The sequence below is a fragment of the Pleurodeles waltl genome, chromosome 3_1, assembly GCF_031143425.1.
Source record: "Pleurodeles waltl isolate 20211129_DDA chromosome 3_1, aPleWal1.hap1.20221129, whole genome shotgun sequence".
In the NCBI taxonomy this organism is placed as follows: Eukaryota; Metazoa; Chordata; class Amphibia; order Caudata; family Salamandridae; genus Pleurodeles; species Pleurodeles waltl.
This window is the reverse complement of record NC_090440.1, coordinates 1667706950-1667726474: the sequence shown is the minus strand read 5'-3', so window position 1 is coordinate 1667726474 and position 19525 is coordinate 1667706950.

Genomic DNA, 19525 nt, shown 5'->3' with positions numbered 1-19525 from the left:
CAAGACTGTGTCCTGCGGGTGGCCCAAAAATCTGACAGGGCGTTATTTGAGAACTGCAAAATCTCCATTTATACTGATTACCACGAACAAGGTACAGAGCTCCCGTAAGGGGTTCCTGGAGGTGAAAGCGAAGCTTCGTGCCATGAACATCAGATATATGCTTCTGTATCCAGCGCATTTAAAGGTGCTTTCCGGTGGCAGGTGCCACTTCTTCGAACGTCCGGAGGAGGTATGGCGATGGATGGAGATGTGGGACAATGTAACTCTGGGCAGAGCGGAGAGGACAGGTCGGGTGGCAGCTGGGACCTCTGGAGCAGACGGCCTGGACTGGAGAACCAGGGACAATGGTCAGCAGAAGGATGCTGTGACTCAGGCAGCGGCCACGTGCTCTGCCCATAGAATTGTGATATAACAGGATGGAACAATGGTGGTTGCGACTGCTGGATTGCTGGAGGGTTTCGAATGGGGAGCCGGAGCGGGGAGTGGAGAGGGTCTCCACGCATGTCTGACTATGATATTCACATCTGGAAATTGCAGTTGTGCATTCTATCTGGGGGCTGGTGTCAAAGTGTGAGCACTCTCTTTGTGAGAAGGGGCTCACCTAAGAGCAAGGTCGTGTTGGGGCTTCATTTGAACATTTGAACTAAGGAATGTATGGACATAGGGGGCCTATGATAATATCGATCTATGTTGGGTTGGTATTCAGGCATTTGTATGTTGAAGCCAGGGTTGGGGGTGGTCACTCCACGGTTGTGGTAGGACTTCATATTTGGGTAGTTGGGGATTAGGCTGTTGTTCTGGCAGCATCTATAGTATGGATCTACAGTATGGTTTGCTGTGCTTGTTTTACTGGTTATCTGGAAGTGGGGTTGGGGGTGTGGGGTGTTTGGTTGGTAAAGTTTATCAACATTTGAAGTTTGCTTCCGCAGTGCAAGTGAATGGGCGAGATGGGCCAAGTGTACTCTCCTTGTCTTCTCACGGTTGTAGGGGAGGTCAGGGGTGGAGATCCAAAGGGAGGGATGGAGGTTAACTACTGGTATGGGTCGACAGATTGATATGTTAATGTGGAATGTCAGGGGATTGAAGAGGTATACCACGCGCTACAGGTACACTCCTTTCTGAAGAGACATAAGGTTCATGTTGCCTGTCTTCAGGAAATGCACATGACTGAGGAGGAAACACAAAAAGTATCCAAAAAATAGCGGGGTCAGATGTTCTCATCCTCATACTCCTCCCATGCAAGGGGCGTAACCACATGGGAGGCTATGGGGTCCCATTGACCCATGTGTACAGTGAAGTAGATGTTGAGGGTAGATACATCCTCGTAGAGGGCATGTTGGCTGGATCCCCCATCATTATCCTTAACACTTATGTGCCCAACACCGATGAACATTCCTTTTATGCCAGAATACCAGAGATATTAGGGGAGGGTGTGGATGGGCCTATTGTGTGGGCTGGTGATTATAACTGTATACTGAAAGGGGAAATGGACCGTCTCCCGCTGAGACTGGGAACTAAACCTTTGATGGTGAAATCCCTAACGGAAGTTATGAGTAATTTAGGATTATGGGATGGATGGAGGGAGCTGCACCTGGAGGGCAGGGAATACACTTGCCTCTCCAAAACACATAACATATATAGTCAGCTGGATTGGTTTCTTCTGGGCGGACTGAGTAGCATGCAGGTCTTGGGTGTCACACACTTGGGCAGGTTCTTATCTGATCATGCACCAGTGCTGATGTACCTGCAGTGGGGGGCTGATACTGCTGGCTCAGTACGTACTTGGCTCATGCCTGCGGAGTTCCTGACTGATGCGAGGTGTCGGGTTAAGGTGGGGGAGGCCATTAAAGGCTATATGGACTTGAACTGGACCATGATGACGTCTAGTGGTATTGAGTGGGAGGCTTTGAAAGCGGTAGTGCGGGGGGTCTGCACATGTACTGCATGTGGGGTACATAGACAAATGGAGCAGGAACTCAGAAGCTTAGAGGAGAAGTTAAGGGCTCTGCAGCACCAATCACCGAACACGAGAATGGTTGAAAGGGAGGAACTCAGGTTGTACACAGAGGTTAACAGTTGCTGGGACACTCTGAGTAGGGCCACACTTAGGACATATACGCAAGTAATGCCCGGGAGGGGGATAAATCTGGCAAACTATTGGCATGGAATCTGAAACAGGAGGTGGAGGCACCCCCCATTGTGCACATTAGGAACATGAGTGGCGAGATGATCACTAAACGTACGGACATCCTTCGGGTGTTGAAGGAGCATCTGCAGAGGGTATCGAGAGCTGGTGCGCCACCCCGTGGAGGATGGCGTGGGAAGATTTCTGCAGCAGATGTGGCTCCGCATTTGGAACAAGAGAAGAGGGAAGTTTTGGAGGCAGCTCTTAATGTGTACGAAGTGAGTGAGGCAATCAATGCGATGACCACATCTAGGTCTCCGGAGGGGTGGTGGTTTTCCAGTTGAGTTGTACCAGACATTCTTCCTACTCCTCCGGGAGAGGCTCCTGCCTGTGTTCGAGGACAGAGTCCATGGCATGTTGCCAGAAACTATGCCCCAGGGCATTGTGTGCTTGATGCTTAAGCCTGGGGGAATCCCAGGGAGCTTTCTTCCTATTGCTCGCTTACCATGCTGAATAGTGATGTAAAGATATTGTGTAAGATTTTGGGTACTCTGCTTCGTGGGGTGATTCGGAGTTTGGTGCACAAAGATCAATGCAGGTTTATTCCTGGGCGCAGCACGATCTATAACCTGTGTCGCCTGGCACATGTTCTGCATGAAACTGAGGGTGAGGAGGATGAGATGGCACTAGTGTCATTGGACCTGGAGAAGGCCTTTGACACTATGGAGTGGGGCTATTTTTTAGAGGTGTTGCAAGGTACAGGGTTTGGCCCAGGTTTATGCGCATGGATGAGGTTACTGTATACTGCCCCCTCTGCGTGGGTTTGGGTAGGTGGTGAGCTATCATACTCCTGGGCGATCAGCAGGGGTACTAGACAGGGATGCCTACTCTCACCACTTCTCTTTGCCCTATCGGTGGAACCGCTAGCGATCTAGTTCCAGGAGGAGCTAGGACCATGAGGTATCCGAGTGGGGCAGACTACACTCATTGTTTCCCTATATGCAGTTGATGCACTGGTATATCTTTGGGAACATAGGCCCTCATTACAACATTGGCGGTAAAAGCCGCTTACCGCCGTGCAGAAGACCGCTAACACACCGCCGCAGCAGCGGAAATCCGCCACAGCTATTATGACCCACAGCTCGGAATCCGCCAAAACTCAGACACCCACACAAGTCCGCCACACCAAAGGTCAGTGATAAACTGGCGAAAACAAATCCTCCACCATCACGGCAACAGAAATACGCCCACACTATCATGACACACAAATCCACGAGGCGGTCTTTGAACTGCGGTATTCAATTGGCGGTACACACCGCTGCGCTCAAAATACACACACATATACAAAACACAACCACATTGGACAATTCAAAATACGCACACCTGATACACATACACATACCACTCCCACACACCCATTACAATATAAAACACACACCCACATCACCCATAAACCCCTATGACAAAATTACAGAGAGAAGGTCAGAGAGAGACACCACAAACAACTACCAAGCATCCACAGGCACACAATACCATCACCCACATAACTTCCACACACCTCACACATCACACCACTAAATATCACCCCACTTATCACTACACACACCACCCCACACATCACCCAAACCACCCCATGGCACGGCAAAGACACCCCAGGTTCTCTGAGGAGGAGCTCAGGGTCATGGTGGAGGAAATCGTCCGGGTAGAGCCACAGCTATTCGGATCACAGGTGCAGCACACCTCCATAGCTAGGAAGACGGAGCTATGGCGCAGAATAGTGGACAGGGTCAATGCAGTGGGACAGCACCCAAGAAATAGGGATGACATCAGGAAGAGGTGGAACGACCTACGAGGGAAGGTGCATTCCGTGGTCTCAAGACACCACCTTGCCGTTCAGCGGACTGGCGGTGGACCCCCACGTCCTACCCCACAACTAACAACATGGGAGGAGCAAGTCTTGGCGATTCTGAATCCTGAGGGCCTTGCAGGAGTAGATGGAGGAATGGACTCTGGTAAGTCAAATCTTAACTATTACACCCCCTCCCACCCTACTTGCATGCTATCACATACCCCCACCCTCACCCTCACCCCCATCCCTCCAACTCCTCACAAATGTCCCAACATCACAAACCACACATCCTAACACGAAGCCCTGCATGCAACAACAAAGCATGGACACACATCACCAAAGCAATGCCACTGCACATACCTATACACCCCCCTAAACCACCATCACACAGGGTCCCACACAGGAATGCAAGCACTGGGGTACACGGTCACCCACCCATTGCACACCATGGCACGCACAGATGTAATAAACATCCTTTTATACCCCTGCAGGACCCCTACCCGACGTCACCGGAAAGGTGGGTCCACACCACCAACAGAACAAGCCCACAGTGATGACAGCAGCTCTGTCCAACTGGATCTAGATGACCAGCCAGGCCCATCGGGGACCCCTGGACAGTCGGTTCCCCACACACTGGCACAGGCCACCACAGAGCTTCCCCCCTCTGGAAACACCAGCACAGCACCCACCCAGTGGGCCCATACCTCTGTCCCCAGGACACGTCAAGCAGCAGTGTGTCCACCACTACAGGGAACCCAGGCTAACCTGGGGGCAGTGGTAGTGGGCACACGGTCCAGGAGACGGAGGCCCAGGAACACAAGGGAACTGGGAGGGCTGCTGTGCGACAGGGGGGGGAACAGGCCAAGGGAACTCACTCTCCACGAGGCCCTCTCCAACATCATGGGAGCCTACCACCACTCCCAGGAGACGATGGCAACAGAACTAACCAAGTTTCAGGAGACCCAGCACCTGCAGGAGGAACAGTATTTGGGCTTCAGGGAGGAACTCAGATCCATCAATTCCACCCTGGGCACCTTCGTAGGGGTGCTGAAGGAAGTACTCAACACCAGGAGGAACACTGTGGCACAACAAGGGGCCCCTGACACTAGCCTGGACGATGAACTGCCCACCACCTCTGCCGGCGCTAGTGGACAGGAGGCACCGCCACAGGACCACCACACCAGCACCCCACCCCCTGCAGAGGGAGAACCACCCCGCAAATGGTCCCTGAGATCCAGGACAAAGACAGAGAACGATGCCAAGAAATGAGACCGCCCTGAATGTCATCCTTTTTTCCCACTTTGTCACCCTGTCCATCCTCAGACTGCCCCAGCTCCACTTCCTATGCTCATTTGGGCGAGGCACCTGTGAGAATAATAGACTGGACTCTGCCATGGACATTCCTCCACCATCACCCCTCACCATTTTACAACCCCCTCCAATATTGAGCACTTAAGTAAACACCCTTAAAGCACAAAACAATCTGGAGTCTGTCTGTGATTTCGAAATAGTGTATTAGCAATTACAGTGACAAAATGCTTTTTCAAATGTAATGTCAACATACCTATGTCACACAGCTCTAGTCCATGAGGAAACAAAGCAGATGTCACACAGTGGGACCCACATCTGTGAAATGGTAAGGGAAAGTGACAACTCAGTGACCATACACTGGGTGTAAACGACAGACAGTAGAGAGGTAGTAGTACATGTAGTAGGCAGGGTTGTCTTCTTACCTGTGTCTCACTGGAAGTATTGCAGGATAACCGAGTTCCTGATGTCGATGTCCTCTTCTTCTGCTTCCTCGTCTTCACTGTCCACAGGCTCCACAGCTACCACAACACCACCATCTGGACCATCCTCCTGCAGAAAAGGCACCTGTCGTCGCAAAGCCAAGTTGTGAAGCAAACAGCAGGCCACAATGATCTGGCACACCTTCTTTGGTGAGTAGAATATGGATCCACCAGTCATATGGAGGCACCTGAACCTGGCCTTCAGGAGGCAGAAGAAGGTCCGCTCTATAATCCGCTGAGTTCGCCCATGGGCCTTATTGTAGCGTTCCTCTGCCCTTGTCCTGGGATTCCTCACTGGGGTCAGTAGCCATGACAGGTTGGGGTAACCAGAGTCACCTGCAAACGGCGAGGGCAACTGTTAGACACACACTAACCTGTGGGGATATCCCCACACCCAGACAACCATTCCCACTGACTTGCTTCCAGGTGCTCACCTAATAGCCACACCCAGTGTCTCTGGAGTTGCCCCATCACATAAGGGATGCTGCTATTCCGCAGGATGTAAGCGTCATGCACTTAGCCTGGGAATTTGGCATTGACATGGGAGATGTACTGGTCTGCCAAACACACCATCTGCACATTCATGGAATGATAACTCTTCCGGTTTCTGTACACCTGTTCACTCCTGCAGGGGGGTACCAAAGCCACATGTGTCCCATCAATGGCACCTATGATGATGGGGATCTGTCCCAGGGCATAGAAGTCACCTTTCACTGTAGGCAAATCCTCCACCTGAGGGAAAACGATGTAGCTCCACATGTGTTTCAGCAGGGCAGACAACACTCTGGATAACACGTTGGAAAACATAGGCTGGGACATCCCTGATGCTATGGCCACTGTTGTTTGAAATGACACACTTGCAAGGAAATGGAGCACTGACAGCACCTGCACTTGAGGGGGATTCCTGTAGGATGGCGGAAAGCTGACATCAGGTCTGGCTCCAGCTGGGCACGCAGTTCCAGGATTGTGGTACGATCAATTCTGTAGGTGATGATCACATGTCTTTCCTCCATTGTCGACAGGTCCACCAGCAGTCTGTACACCGGAGGATGCCGCCATCTCTTCACATGTCCCAGCGGACGGTGCCTATGAAGGACAACAGTGAGCACAGAGTCAACCAACTCAGAGGTACGTAGCCAAAGCTTACACAGAACACGAATCATAATCCGAAATTTGGCCTGTATGAGTGTTGAGGCAAGGCCTAGGTATGTGTGACGCAGTTAAAAATTAAGCCATGTGGGCCCCTGAAATGGCGGATGCCTGACCTCTAAAGTTGGACAATGGGATGTGAGGTAACTGCGCTGGCGTTGTACACCGTCGCGGTAGGCGATCGAAGACCGCAGCGCAATCCTGCATTGGTTAACATTGGACCCTATGGGTCCCAGGATCCAATGACGATGTACGCCGGCGGTGACCGCCATTTTCTATCTGTTCAATCACTCGATACCTGATCTTCGACAGGAGAGGACCTACACTGCAAGTGCTGCTGTGACCTCGGTCTGGAAGAGACAATGGCTCGTGGGTCTGGGGAAAGGGCCCCTAACTTCACATCGGAGGAGTTGGAGAAACTCGTGGATGGGGTCCTCCCCCAGTACACGCTACTCTACGGTCCTCCAGACAAACAGGTAAGTACACTGGGAGCATGCTGTATGGGCTATGCCTTTGTGGAGTGGGGTGGATGAAAGATGGGGGACAGATTGAGGCGTGCATGAAACGACAGTGAGTGCATGTGCCAAATGGCAAGGGTAGGGAAGGGGGCCAATGACTGTGACGTTGCGGACGGTTATATCTTCTCCTTTTCCCATGTACTATTCCTGTAGGTCAGCGCCCACCAGAAGAAGGCTATTTGGCGTGCCATCGCCAAGGAAGTCTGGGCCCCTTGTCCACCACAGACAGAGCACCCACTGCCGTAAAAGATGGGAGGACATTCGCCGCTGGAGCAAGAAGACGGCGGAGGCCCAGCTGGGGATGGCCTCCCAACGTGGGAGGGGTGCCCGTCGCACCATGACCCCCCTGATGTTCAGGATCCTGGCGGTGGCGTACCCAGATTTGGATGGGCGCTTGAGGGCATCACAGCAGCCACAAGTGGGTGAGTACACTCTCATTCTGCTGATTTTGCACGCTGTGGAGGTGTCTGGGTGGGGGAGGTGGGCTGTGGGTTTCCCGAGGCCAGGGCGAGTGTGCTAGTTGGGTCCCCTTGTTCTGGCTGGCCCTGTGACACCCCACCCCACCTGTGTACAGTGCCAAGTACACCTAGTCAGGCTCCTGTGACATTCATGTGTGCAGATGTCGGCCATAGCCATAGTCCCAGGGATTGAAGAGTGGACCCCAAGTGTGTGGCGTAGTGCAGGGGACTTCTGTGTCTGTCGTGTCTGCCAACGGTAGCGGTAATGCATGCACTCAACATGTCTTTCTTCTGCCCCCCCCCCCTTTTTGTTGTCTCCCTGTTCTTGTGTGCATTAGAATCATCAGGCGAAGGGGCAGTGGCACCGGAGCAGGAGGGAGCTGCATCCCACATGGCCCTGGAGGGCGAACTACGGACACAGATTTCACCAGTGGGACGGAGGGCGAGGGGAGCTCCACGGCGGGGACAGGAGCTGACACCAGTGATACGGACTCGTCCTCTGATGGGAGCTCCCTTGTGGTGGCGGCCACATCTGTGCCCCCCACATCTACAGGTACAGCCACCACCCCCCCAGCACCGCCCTCCCAGCAACCCTTCAGCCTTTGCCCCGTGCCCGCTCACCCAGGAGGGTGGGCATCACCTTCGCCCCAGGCACGTCAGCCTCTGCCCCAGTCACCCCTGCTGCCCTCAGTAAGGAGGCCATTGACCTCCTCAGGTCCCTCACTGTTGGGCAGTCTACCATTTTGAATGCCATCTAGGGTATAGAAAGACAGTTGCAACAGACAAATGCATTCCTGGAGGGCATTCATTCTGGTCAGGCGGCCCTTCAGAGAGCTTTTCAGACTGGCCTCAGCACTGATGGCGGCTATTGTCCCTGTCTCTAGCCTCCCCCATCCAACTTCCTCCACCCAGACCCAATCCCCAGTACCTCAGCCTATCCCCAGCACACCTTCAGACCAGCATGCACACACATCAACACACAAGGGAAGCTCAGGCAAACATAAGCACCACACATCCCACAGGCACTCACGCAAGCATCACACATATGCAGACACACCAACATCCACTGCCTCCACTGTGTCCCCCTCCTCCTCGTCTCCCTCCTCCCTCCCAGTCTCGTCTCCACTCACACCTGCATGCACTACATCTACAGCCACTACTTCCATCACCAGCACACCCACCACCACACCCCGCTCATGTGCAGTCACCACCCCCACTACCATTCACACATCCCCTGTGTCCTCTCCCAGTGTGTCTGTGACACTACCTCCCAAGATACACAAACGCAGCCACACACCCACCTCACTACAGCCTCCAGCGCATGCACCTTCACCCAAAGTCACCAAATGAACACCTCCTACAACCACAACCTCTTCCTTCACTCCCAAACCCCCTCCATCTACCCGTCCCAGTGTTACCAAAAAACCTTTCCTGTCCAGCCTTGACCTCTTTCCCTCACCTCCCCCACCCCGTCAGTCTCCTAGGGCCCGACTCTCCAGGTCTCAACCTAGCACCTCAGCCACAGCATCTCTGGGACCAGTGGTGCCTGTAGTCACCAGAATCTGGAGTGCACCGGGCAGCAGGGCAGCCAGTGTGGCACGGAGCCACAGCATGGACAGTCCCCCACCTGTCAAGCATCAAAAGTTGGCCAGTGCCCGGCGGGAGAGGGGTAAGACTCCAGCCACCAAAGCCGTTCCCAGGGGTACAGGTGGATTCAGCTGCGACACCTTACAAGGTGGGAAAGGGGCCCAAGAAATTCAGCAAGTCTGGGAAGAGCAGCACAGCAGAGAAGACTGCCATCATCCCCGCTGCCCAGGAGGCCACCGCCAGCACCAGCCCTGCTGCCCAGGAGGCCACCGCCATCATCCCCACTGCCCAGGAGGCCACCGCCATCATCCCCGCTGGCCAGGATAGAACCGCCAGCACCAGCCCAGCTGCCCAGGACAGGACTGCCAGCACCAGCCCAGCTGCCCAGGACAGGACCGCCAGCACCAGCCCTGCTGCCCAGGACAGGACCGCCAGCACCAGCCCAGCTGCCCAGGACAGGACCGCCAGCACCAGCCCTGCTGCCCAGGACAGGACCGCTAGCACAAGCCCAGCGGCCCAGGACAGGACCGCCAGCACCAGCCGGGCTGGGCCATGAAGGACCGCCAGCACCTGCCCTGCTGGGCCATAAAGGACCGCCAGCAGCTGTGTCACTGCCACGGACACCGCCACCACAAGCACCGCTGAACAGGACTCTGCCGCCACAAGCACCGCTGCCAAGGACACCGCCGCAACAAGCACCGCTGAACAGGACACTGCCGCCACAAGCAACGCTGAACAGGACACTGCCGCCACAAGCACCGCTGCCAAGGACACCGCCGCCACAAGCACCGCTGAACAGGACACCGCCACAACAAGCACCGCTGAACATGACGCTGCCGCCACAAGCACCGCTGCCAGGGACACCACCGCAACAAGCACCGCTGGCCCATGAGCGCCAAGGGCACTGACGCTACTGAGTCCGTCACAAGCAGGATGAAGCACTCTGGGCACAAAGCCCCCTCCAGAACCAGTGGAGAAAGGCATCCACTACCTCAGTCCCTGGCAGGATGAAGCACTCCGGGCACAAAGCCCCCTCTAGAACCAGTGGAGATTCACATCCACTACCTCAGTCCTTGGCAGGATGAAGCACTCTGGGCACAAAGCCCCCTCCAGAACCAGTGGAGAAAGGCATCCACTACCTCAGTCCTTGGCAGGATGAAGCACTCTGGGCATGAAGCCCCCTCCAGAACCAGTGGAGACTGTTATCCACTTGAGAGACTGTGGCTTTGCACTCCCCAGGATTGAACAGTACTCCCCAGGATTGAACAGTGGGCAAACCACACACTGTAGAGACTTGAGAGACTGTGGCTTTGCACTCCCCAGGATTGAACAGTGGGCAAACCACCCACTGTAGAGACTTGAGAGACTGTGGCTTTGCACTCCCCAGGATTGAACAGTGGGCAACACACCCACTGTAGAGACTTGAGAGACTGTGGCTTTGCACTCCCCAGAATTGAACAGTGGGCAAACCACCCACTGTAGAGACTTGAGAGACTGTGGCTTTGCACTCCCCAGGATTGAACCCCCTTGTGGATTTGGCGTCGTGCACTCAACCGGCTGAGGTGCCCCCCCCTTTCCCTTCCCCCTGAGGTGCCTGTTTTATTGCTATCTGATGCCCCTGCAGTGTTCTCTCTGTCATTTTCGGGGATTGAGTGTGGGCCTCGCCCATACCGTGTGGGCCCAGTGTTCCACGGACTTCAATGAAGCACTACCTGGACGACTAATCTTGGTGTACATATTTGTTTATAGTGTATATATATTTTTGCATACTGGATTTTAATATATTACAATGGTTACACTCATTTCCTTTTGTCCTTGCATTCTTCCAGGCGGATTGGGGGGGTGTAACTGTAATGTATCATGCTGTATTAGTGTGTGTGTTGTCGTGGGTGAGGGTGGGGGTGGGGGTGTTGCATGTTGCGTGTGTGTGTCACTGTTTTTTCCCTCCCCCCTCTCCTGTGTCGTAGGTGCAGTACTCACCGTGGTCTTCGCCGCTGGCGTTCGTGCTCCTGGTAGAGGAGCAAGAAGATAAGGACTGGCAGGATCTGGAGCTCGAGTTCCATGGCGTCTGGATTTCTCGTGGGGTGTGTTGAGGTGAGCGTTTTCCCTTCGAAGTCCTGTTTCCGCCGTGTTTTTGTTCGTGGTGAATCTGCCCCGGAAAAGGTCGCGGATTGGCCTCTCATGATACTGTGGGCGGTACATTGTCCCCCGCCTGTCTGTTGGTGGTGACCGCCGAGCTGTTTGCTGCTAACGCCGCGGCAGTCGGAGTGTTAAAGTGTCTGTCTTTGTTGGCTTTTTCCGCCACGGTCGTGATTCCATTTTTTTTCTCGCCGGCCTGTTGGCGGTCTTTCCGCCGCTTTAACACCGACCGCCAGGGTTGTAATGACCATCTTAGTGTTTCTGTGCCTTTGTTGCTGCAGATGTTGGGTGTATTCAGAGTCATTTCAGGTCTTAAGGTAAATAGGAAGAAGTCACTCCTGTTTCTCTTGGCGTGCCTTTACGGTGTCCCAGAGGATGATTTGACGAGTGTAGGACTCAGGTGAGAGACTGATTGTTTCCGGTATCTTGGCATGTGGGTCACTCACACAGTGGGGGTGCATGAAACATGTAATGTAGAACGAGTAGTTACCGGCCTGGAGTGTTTGGTCTCGTTTTGGAACAGATTACCTCTTTCTGTAATGGGCAGGGCTGCAGTAGCAAAAATGGTGTTCCTGCCACGGTGCCTTTACTTGGTTCAGAACTCCCTATGTCCTGCTGTCCGCTCTGCTTTTCTGCCATCTGGATAGCTTGCTGATCTCTCTAGTCTGGGCCAGTCGATGTAGTAGGGTGGCGTTGCCTGTATTGCAGAGGGATCTTAAGGGGGAGGGTTGGCGATCCCCAATATCGGACATTATTACTACGCGGCACACCTGCAGCATGCTGCAAAGTGGATGATGGAGTCCGACAATTGGGAAAAGAGATTGTTTGTAGGAATGCTGGATGGGCAGATGTTGGCACATCTATTGATGGCGTATGGTTGGTCTGAGGTGGTCATCCCCTATCTGGTCAAGACCACAGCCTGGATATGGGAGCAGGCCATTAAGACTGTGCTCCGACGGGCCCTGTTTGTCAGAGAGTTGAGGATATGGGATTTAGCACCCTTTAGGGAAATGGAAAATCTGGTGTCCATGGAGGGTTGGAGGTCGGGAGGCTGTGAAGTGGTTGTAGATCTCTACCCCAATGGAGAGTTATTTTCCTTCAAAGGAGCTCAGGATATGTGTGGCTTGTGAGATTTGGTGTTGTTTTCCAATGGCCACCCAGGCCTCGGCGGTGCTGAATGGACTGATTAATTGGGGTGAGGGTACACACCTGATCACCCGGTTCTACAAAGCCCTTCGGGATGATCACCCGAATGCTATAGGTGTGGCACGTAGGGTGTGGGAGCGTGAATTGGGTGAACACATAGAGGACGCCGATTGGGACCTGGCATTATCACTGGTGTCTTGTAATAATAGGTTTAAGTTGTTGCATTTCAACTTTGTGCACAGGACATACCTCACACCTAGCTGAGTAAACAGAATTGACCCGGGACACAGGGCGGGGTGTCCTAGGTGTGGTGCTTTTGGTGCTTCCTTCCTACATTTGGCTTGGACCTGTAGGGTGGTATTTAATTTCTGGGAGGAAATGGTAGGGAGAGTTGAGTAGGTCATGGGATTGGGTTTGGAGGCAATGCCACTGATATGTCTTTTGGGGGTAGTACAGAAACCACCGGCCGGAGTATCCTATACAAGCTTGTGCAACTGGCATTCATGTTGGCAAGGTGCAGGGTAGCTAATGGTTGGATGAGTGCCTGGAGTCCTTCAATCCCCTGTTGGATGCAAGATTTAATGAAATGGGGCGCTGCGGAGGAACAACATATACGTCTGACAGGCATGGATGAGGGGGCTTTAACAGATGTGATGGCTTGGGGCATATTATTGGAACAGTTCACTGGAGTGTAGGACCCAAGTTGTGCAGGAAGCACAGAGGATGAGGGGGTGAGAGTACACCTTGAACCAAGTGGGCATTCGACGGCCAACTATGGTGAGGACATGTTTCTACTGTATATAATTTGTGTAATCACTGGTCTCAGGTGGATCTTTGGTGGGGGACAGAGGGCCTGTGGGAAATTCAGTTGCAGTGGTTACCATTGTCTCTTGCCTTGAATTTATGTGAATAAGGCCCTCTGGTACTGTAATATAATGATACTGCCATGTATCGCAATAACTAGCACTGCACTGTATGTTTATTGTTGATCATGTTTTTCAAACTCAATAAAAGCAGAGTTATAAAAAATAAATAAAAAAAAGAAACATGTCAAAATGTGCATGTATCTTGTAGAGGATGTACATTTGATGTATCCTGAGTTATGTACATGTAATAGTATTGTCAGCAGAGTGATGACAATCTGAAAATGGTATAGGTGTACCAAATATGTGCAACATGTAAAGAAAGTTAATGTCCCATAGACTGTCAGTGACATGTTTCTCCATTTAAAAAACAAGATAGGTGTTAGAGGATGTGAATGCATTTATAAGCCATTATTTACCTAGGTATGTGCTGTGTACAATGTATGTACAGTTTCATGTTTCAATATTTACATCATATGTGACATAGGTGTGACCATACTTAGGAAGTACAGATTGAGTGATACCCATACATACTGGCTTTCTCCCACATAGTTACCCTGGCATGAGAAGAGCAAGACAACCTCCGTGTATCGCCCATGACCGTGAGCAGACCTGCAGACCATGGAGGAGCGACATATGATTCAGATCTATTGCCTGGATAAGCATCCAATCATGGATCTCTGTCGTCAATTTGAGCCAGATCTGATGCCTGTCATTCATAATCGCTATAGCATACCTCTCATTGTACAGGTAATGTCAGTGCTGCACTTCCTGTCCACGGGCCCCTTTCAAAATACCATGGCCCTAACTGCAGGGATGCCTCAGCCTATGTTCAGCCTGGTCTTGAAGGGTGTACTGTCTGCATTGTTGAAACACTTGGACAGCTACATCCAATTTCCACAGTGTGAAGATTTGGCCAATGTAAATGCTGATTTCTATGCTTTGGAACACATTCCACGTGTGGTTGGAGCCTTAGATGGCACCCATGTAGCCTTGGTTCCCCCTAATCCCAATGAACAGGAGTATATGAACAGGAAAAACTTCCACTCCATTAACGTCCAAGTGGTCTGTTTGGCTGACCTCCACATTTCACCAGTTTGTGAAAGGTACCCTGGGTCAGTCTATAATTCCTTCATCATGTGGAACAGCAATATCCCACTACTGATGACATGCCCATACACAGATAGGGCCTGGCTGGTTGGTAAGTCACATATGTCATGTGTGTATGTAACTAATATCTGCTACCAGATATGTGGATGTCCAAGATTTATGTTTGGCTTGTTGTAGCTATTCCTTACAGGGAACTCTAGCTACCCAAATCATCCTCGATTGTTGATACCAGTGAGGTACCCACCCACACCTAGGCAAGTCCATGCCATGTCCTTCCGCAGGACTTTTGGGCTCCTGAAGGCAAGATTCCACTGCATCGATAAGTCTGGAGGAGCCCTCCTCTATTCACTCACCAAAGTATGTCAAATTATAGTTGCTTTTGCATGCTCACCCTAAGACATCAAATCCCATTTATTCTAGATGAGGAGAGCCACCAGTTCCAGTGGGTGAAAATGCAGATTTGCCAAATGAGGATGAGTATGATGAGGATGACACTGGATCTGGAGCCATCAGGGATGATCTCATCAATCAGTACTTTACCTGACTTTAGGTATGTGATGTTATGTAGTTAGAGTTAATATGGGGGGAATTTGGTGAGGTTAGGAATGCTTAATAAGGGTCTTAGTATGACCATCACAGAAGTCATCAGTAGCTCCAAAGCACATGACTCAGTTGTGCATGCAGATTATTACATGGTGTAGTGTCCAGCCATTTGATCAGCATGGTCTAAATTGTTCACAATGCACAATCAAAGGTACATTTGAATGTATACATTGGCTGTGTAATGTTAATGTATCAATTTAGCCTATACCTTATGGTTGTCATTTACAAATTGCAGATTAAGTGAACAGGCTCATCCTCATTTGGCAATATCAGACAGTGTCACAGGAAGATGGGATTTGCAGACTGACAAAAGAGATGGTCATGGATTGAACCAGGTACTGTCAGGCTTGAGATTTGTTGTGTGTGAGTTCTATGCCCGGACTGCCAGGACAGTGGATGGTAGGGTCCTATTCCACACTAAAGACCTGTTTGGCATTGGGTGTGGGGCAAATGGTGCCATGTGTGGGTTCATTTGTTTCAGAAACATGTCATCATGTGCTGTCCATACCCTCTAACATCATAATCATTTGTGTTGGTAAAAACAAACCTGTCTGTAGCTGTCAGTGTGTTTTCTCAATGCAGACCAATGTGCATGTGTCTGAAGACTGACATAAGTGAGTGGCAAGTCTACAGATAACTGACCATGGTAAGTTGGAAGGTTCCATGACTGGGGGCATTTCTACTGACCTCTTTCTGTTTCATGGGGTATGGTCATTTGGGAGCTGTGGTGTGGGTATGTGATAAGGCTTTAGATGATGATACATTGAAACAATATGTTTGCCTTCTGGGATAGTGTAAGACTGACATGTCACTACCTTCAGAAATCTGTGTGTTGGATACTGCATGAAACATATGCTGTAACTCTGAAGTTATCAGCAATACTTCACTGTGTGATCCTTGGCATGCTCCCAGCCTAGTTGTGGGAAAGTGAATTACAGGTAATTTGAGTTAGGGCTATCAATATTAGGCAATGCAAAATCTAGCCTCGTTATATAGTACATGTGTGTGGAGCATTACAAAGGTTTTACATTTGAGAGAAACTTTTTTGTGCAAGAGGTTTTATTCATGACATTTGTATATGGTTCATTAATTACTCTAACAGTTGATTTGTGGTTAAGGGGTACTTATTGGGGAGTGCACAGCAAAATGAGTGAATTGAAAAAAAACAGAACACAAGTAAACAGTGAAGGGTTCAGTCATGGTGGATGAAATCATCAGGGTGATATGCTCCATTGTTTGGGGGCGCATGTCCAATGTCCTTGTACTATAGGAAAATGGTGTTAGGTCTCAGAACAGTCAACAGGGTGTATCTGTGCCACACAAGGGGAACCAATCAGTAGAGGTTCACTTCCTGGCAGTAGTTTTGGTCTTGGCATCTGCTCCTCCTGGATGTTGGGGGAGACATCCACATTTGTGGGGGGGTTTTCAGCTACAGAGGCTGGGGTGTCTGAGGCATTCCCTTCCCCTGGCAGTGCCTCCATTCCACTAGCTACGACAGATGTAGAAGGGCCTGATGTTTCATTGCTATTGGAAGAGGCCAGATGTGGGTACAAAACCTACTCAGGGTGGTATTCATGTCTCTCAGCACCCCTGCAATGAAAGCCAAGTGGGTGTTTTGGGCCTGTCACTGCTGCATGACTTCCTGGTGGTTGTTCCTCTGCAGCTGTCTGATCTCCCCCATCATGGTAAGTACCTGGCCCAACATGCCTTGGATTGTTGGTAAGCTCCCACGTCTTGGGAGATGATGTCCAGGCCAGTTATGTCCCTTGGAGCCTCCATCCTCTGGCCCATCCCTCCAATGCACCCTATCCACACGTGCCAGTGCCCCTGGCATAGTTTGCCCACTCCCACTGGTGGCAGGTTCATCATTGTCTGGGTTCCCAACAGAAGACTCAGGTACCTGTACTGGGGGGCACAAGATGGAAGACACTGGCCCTGTTTGAGGCGAACGATTGCCTATGATGTTGATGCAACAGGGCTGGGAGGAGACGATGTGCGCAGGGTGAGGCCCATAGTTGTTGACTGACCAGGTGTCCCAGATGGGTCAGCTTCGTCCTCAATCCAGGGGTGTTTTCCTCATTGGGACCTTCATCCACAGAGGTAGTGGCAGTCCCTGGTGTCCTCTCCATGGTGACAATGGCAATGTTACCCATAGGAGAAGCGGAACACACAGTTTCTGAAGGTAATGCAACAGGTGACATCAAAGTTTGACTGGTAGTAATGCTATGTGACATGCACACAAAGCCTTTATATGATCCCCTGATATGACAATGACACCAGCTCTCAAATCTGGGTTAGAGCTATGTGGGACACAGAGATTTCTAATAGCATACACCATGCACCAAGATCTTGGAGTATCTAGGTGGTTAGATGATGGTTCATTGACCCATATCTTGTCAGAGTAAAGACATGAAAATGTAAAGTTATCTCCTAGTAAGGTGTATAGCATCATTGAGTCAACTAACAGCTGCAAAATGTACTATGGCGACAGAGCTGGGCAACAGCATAGGAGTAAACATTTAACCTGGGGTTCTGTATGGGTGTACTGCAAGTACATCCAGCCTCCTATATAGTTTTCCCCACCAGGAGAGTACATGACATTGGATGGTATTTTCAAGGGCCAGTTTAGTTGGGAACACAGCTGTAGCTGTGTGTTGCTTCCAATAGTACTGGTAGTAGGCCAAAACATTGCTGTCACTGCCATAGACTGTACAATGGTGGTGCATTCAGGTGTGTTGAATTGAATAGATTGTTAGTTTCACATGTGAGGCAGTTTTACTTGTAGTACACGGTTCTGGTTTTCTTAAAGGTGGAACGCTGCCTGCTGGGAGTTGTAGTGATGTTAGTCCCTGTATTCCCCATGCCATACACAGACAATGTACCCCCAGGTGAGTTACGTTGACATGAGGCATGCCAGAGAGGAGTATCTGGACATTTGGATACAGGGGTGGTGGATGGGTCGGTTGTTAAGGTGTTTAAATGTGATCAATGAGTATGCAAGACAAAACCTTTTGTTGACATTAATGGTGTTGTGACCTACCCAATTTCACTCCGATTTCACTCCCCCAGGTATTCCTGTCAGGTCCTCAGGATGTAGGATGTCCAAGACCTTCTTCTCCCATGATGTGAAAGTTGGGGGAGGAGTTGGAGGCCCACCGACAGTCTTGATGACTGCCAGCTGGTACCTGGCAGCTGTGTAACATACCTTCCCCCTGAGGTCACTCCACCTCTTCCTGATGTCCCCCCTTGTGCTTGGATGGCTGCCGACAGAATCTACCCTGTTGACTACACTTTGCCATAACTCAATTTTCCTGGCAATAGATGTTTGTTGGACTTGTGCTTCAAATAGGTGTGGACGAGGCAGTGGTGGACGAGACATTGAGGTAGAAGAAATGGAAAGAAAATACGTTTGTGATGAGGTGTGTGTGCTGTGATGTATGTGGGTGATGGTTGGTGTCTATTGTGTGGGGTAATAATTTGTGTGTTGTGTATGTTATGCAGGTGTGGGATGAGTGCTAAGTGAAATTTGTAGGGTTGTCTATTGTAAGCTTTGTGATTTTTATTAAGTGGCTTCTATCCGACTTTGAGTTTCTGCAGCAAAGGACTGTGGGGCGGGAAGGGGTGTGATTTATAGTGCAGTATGAAGGTCTGTCAGGTGTGTGGATGTGTGTCAGGTGTGCGGTTTTCAAAGTATCCAATGAGGTGTGGTGTATTACTGATGTGACCATAGACCGCCGTGGTTTGCATCGCCATTGATTTTCCACCATGGAAGAACCGCTATTGTGATTTGTGGATCGTAATATAATTGGAGTTTCTTTGACGGGCTGGTGTTGCTGGTGGTGGGACCTCCTCTTTCCCGCCCTCTAGTGTCCTGGTGGTGTCGGATATTTGGCTGCATTTTGGCAAGCTTAGTTGTGAGACTCTTAATATGGCGGTTGGATTACCACAACATGTCAGTCTTTTGGTGAGCGCCACTGCAGTGGTCTTGCCAAAAGACTGCCAAAATCATAATTTATTTACTTTTAAAGCATTAAAAATACATGTAACTTTAAAACTATCAATTAACAAAAAATGCATTTTAATATTAAATAAATTAAAATGTACAATAAATATACTATACAATTCTATAATTCCTAAATAAAAATATAAATCACTTCTTTATATTGCAATATATATATATATTTAATA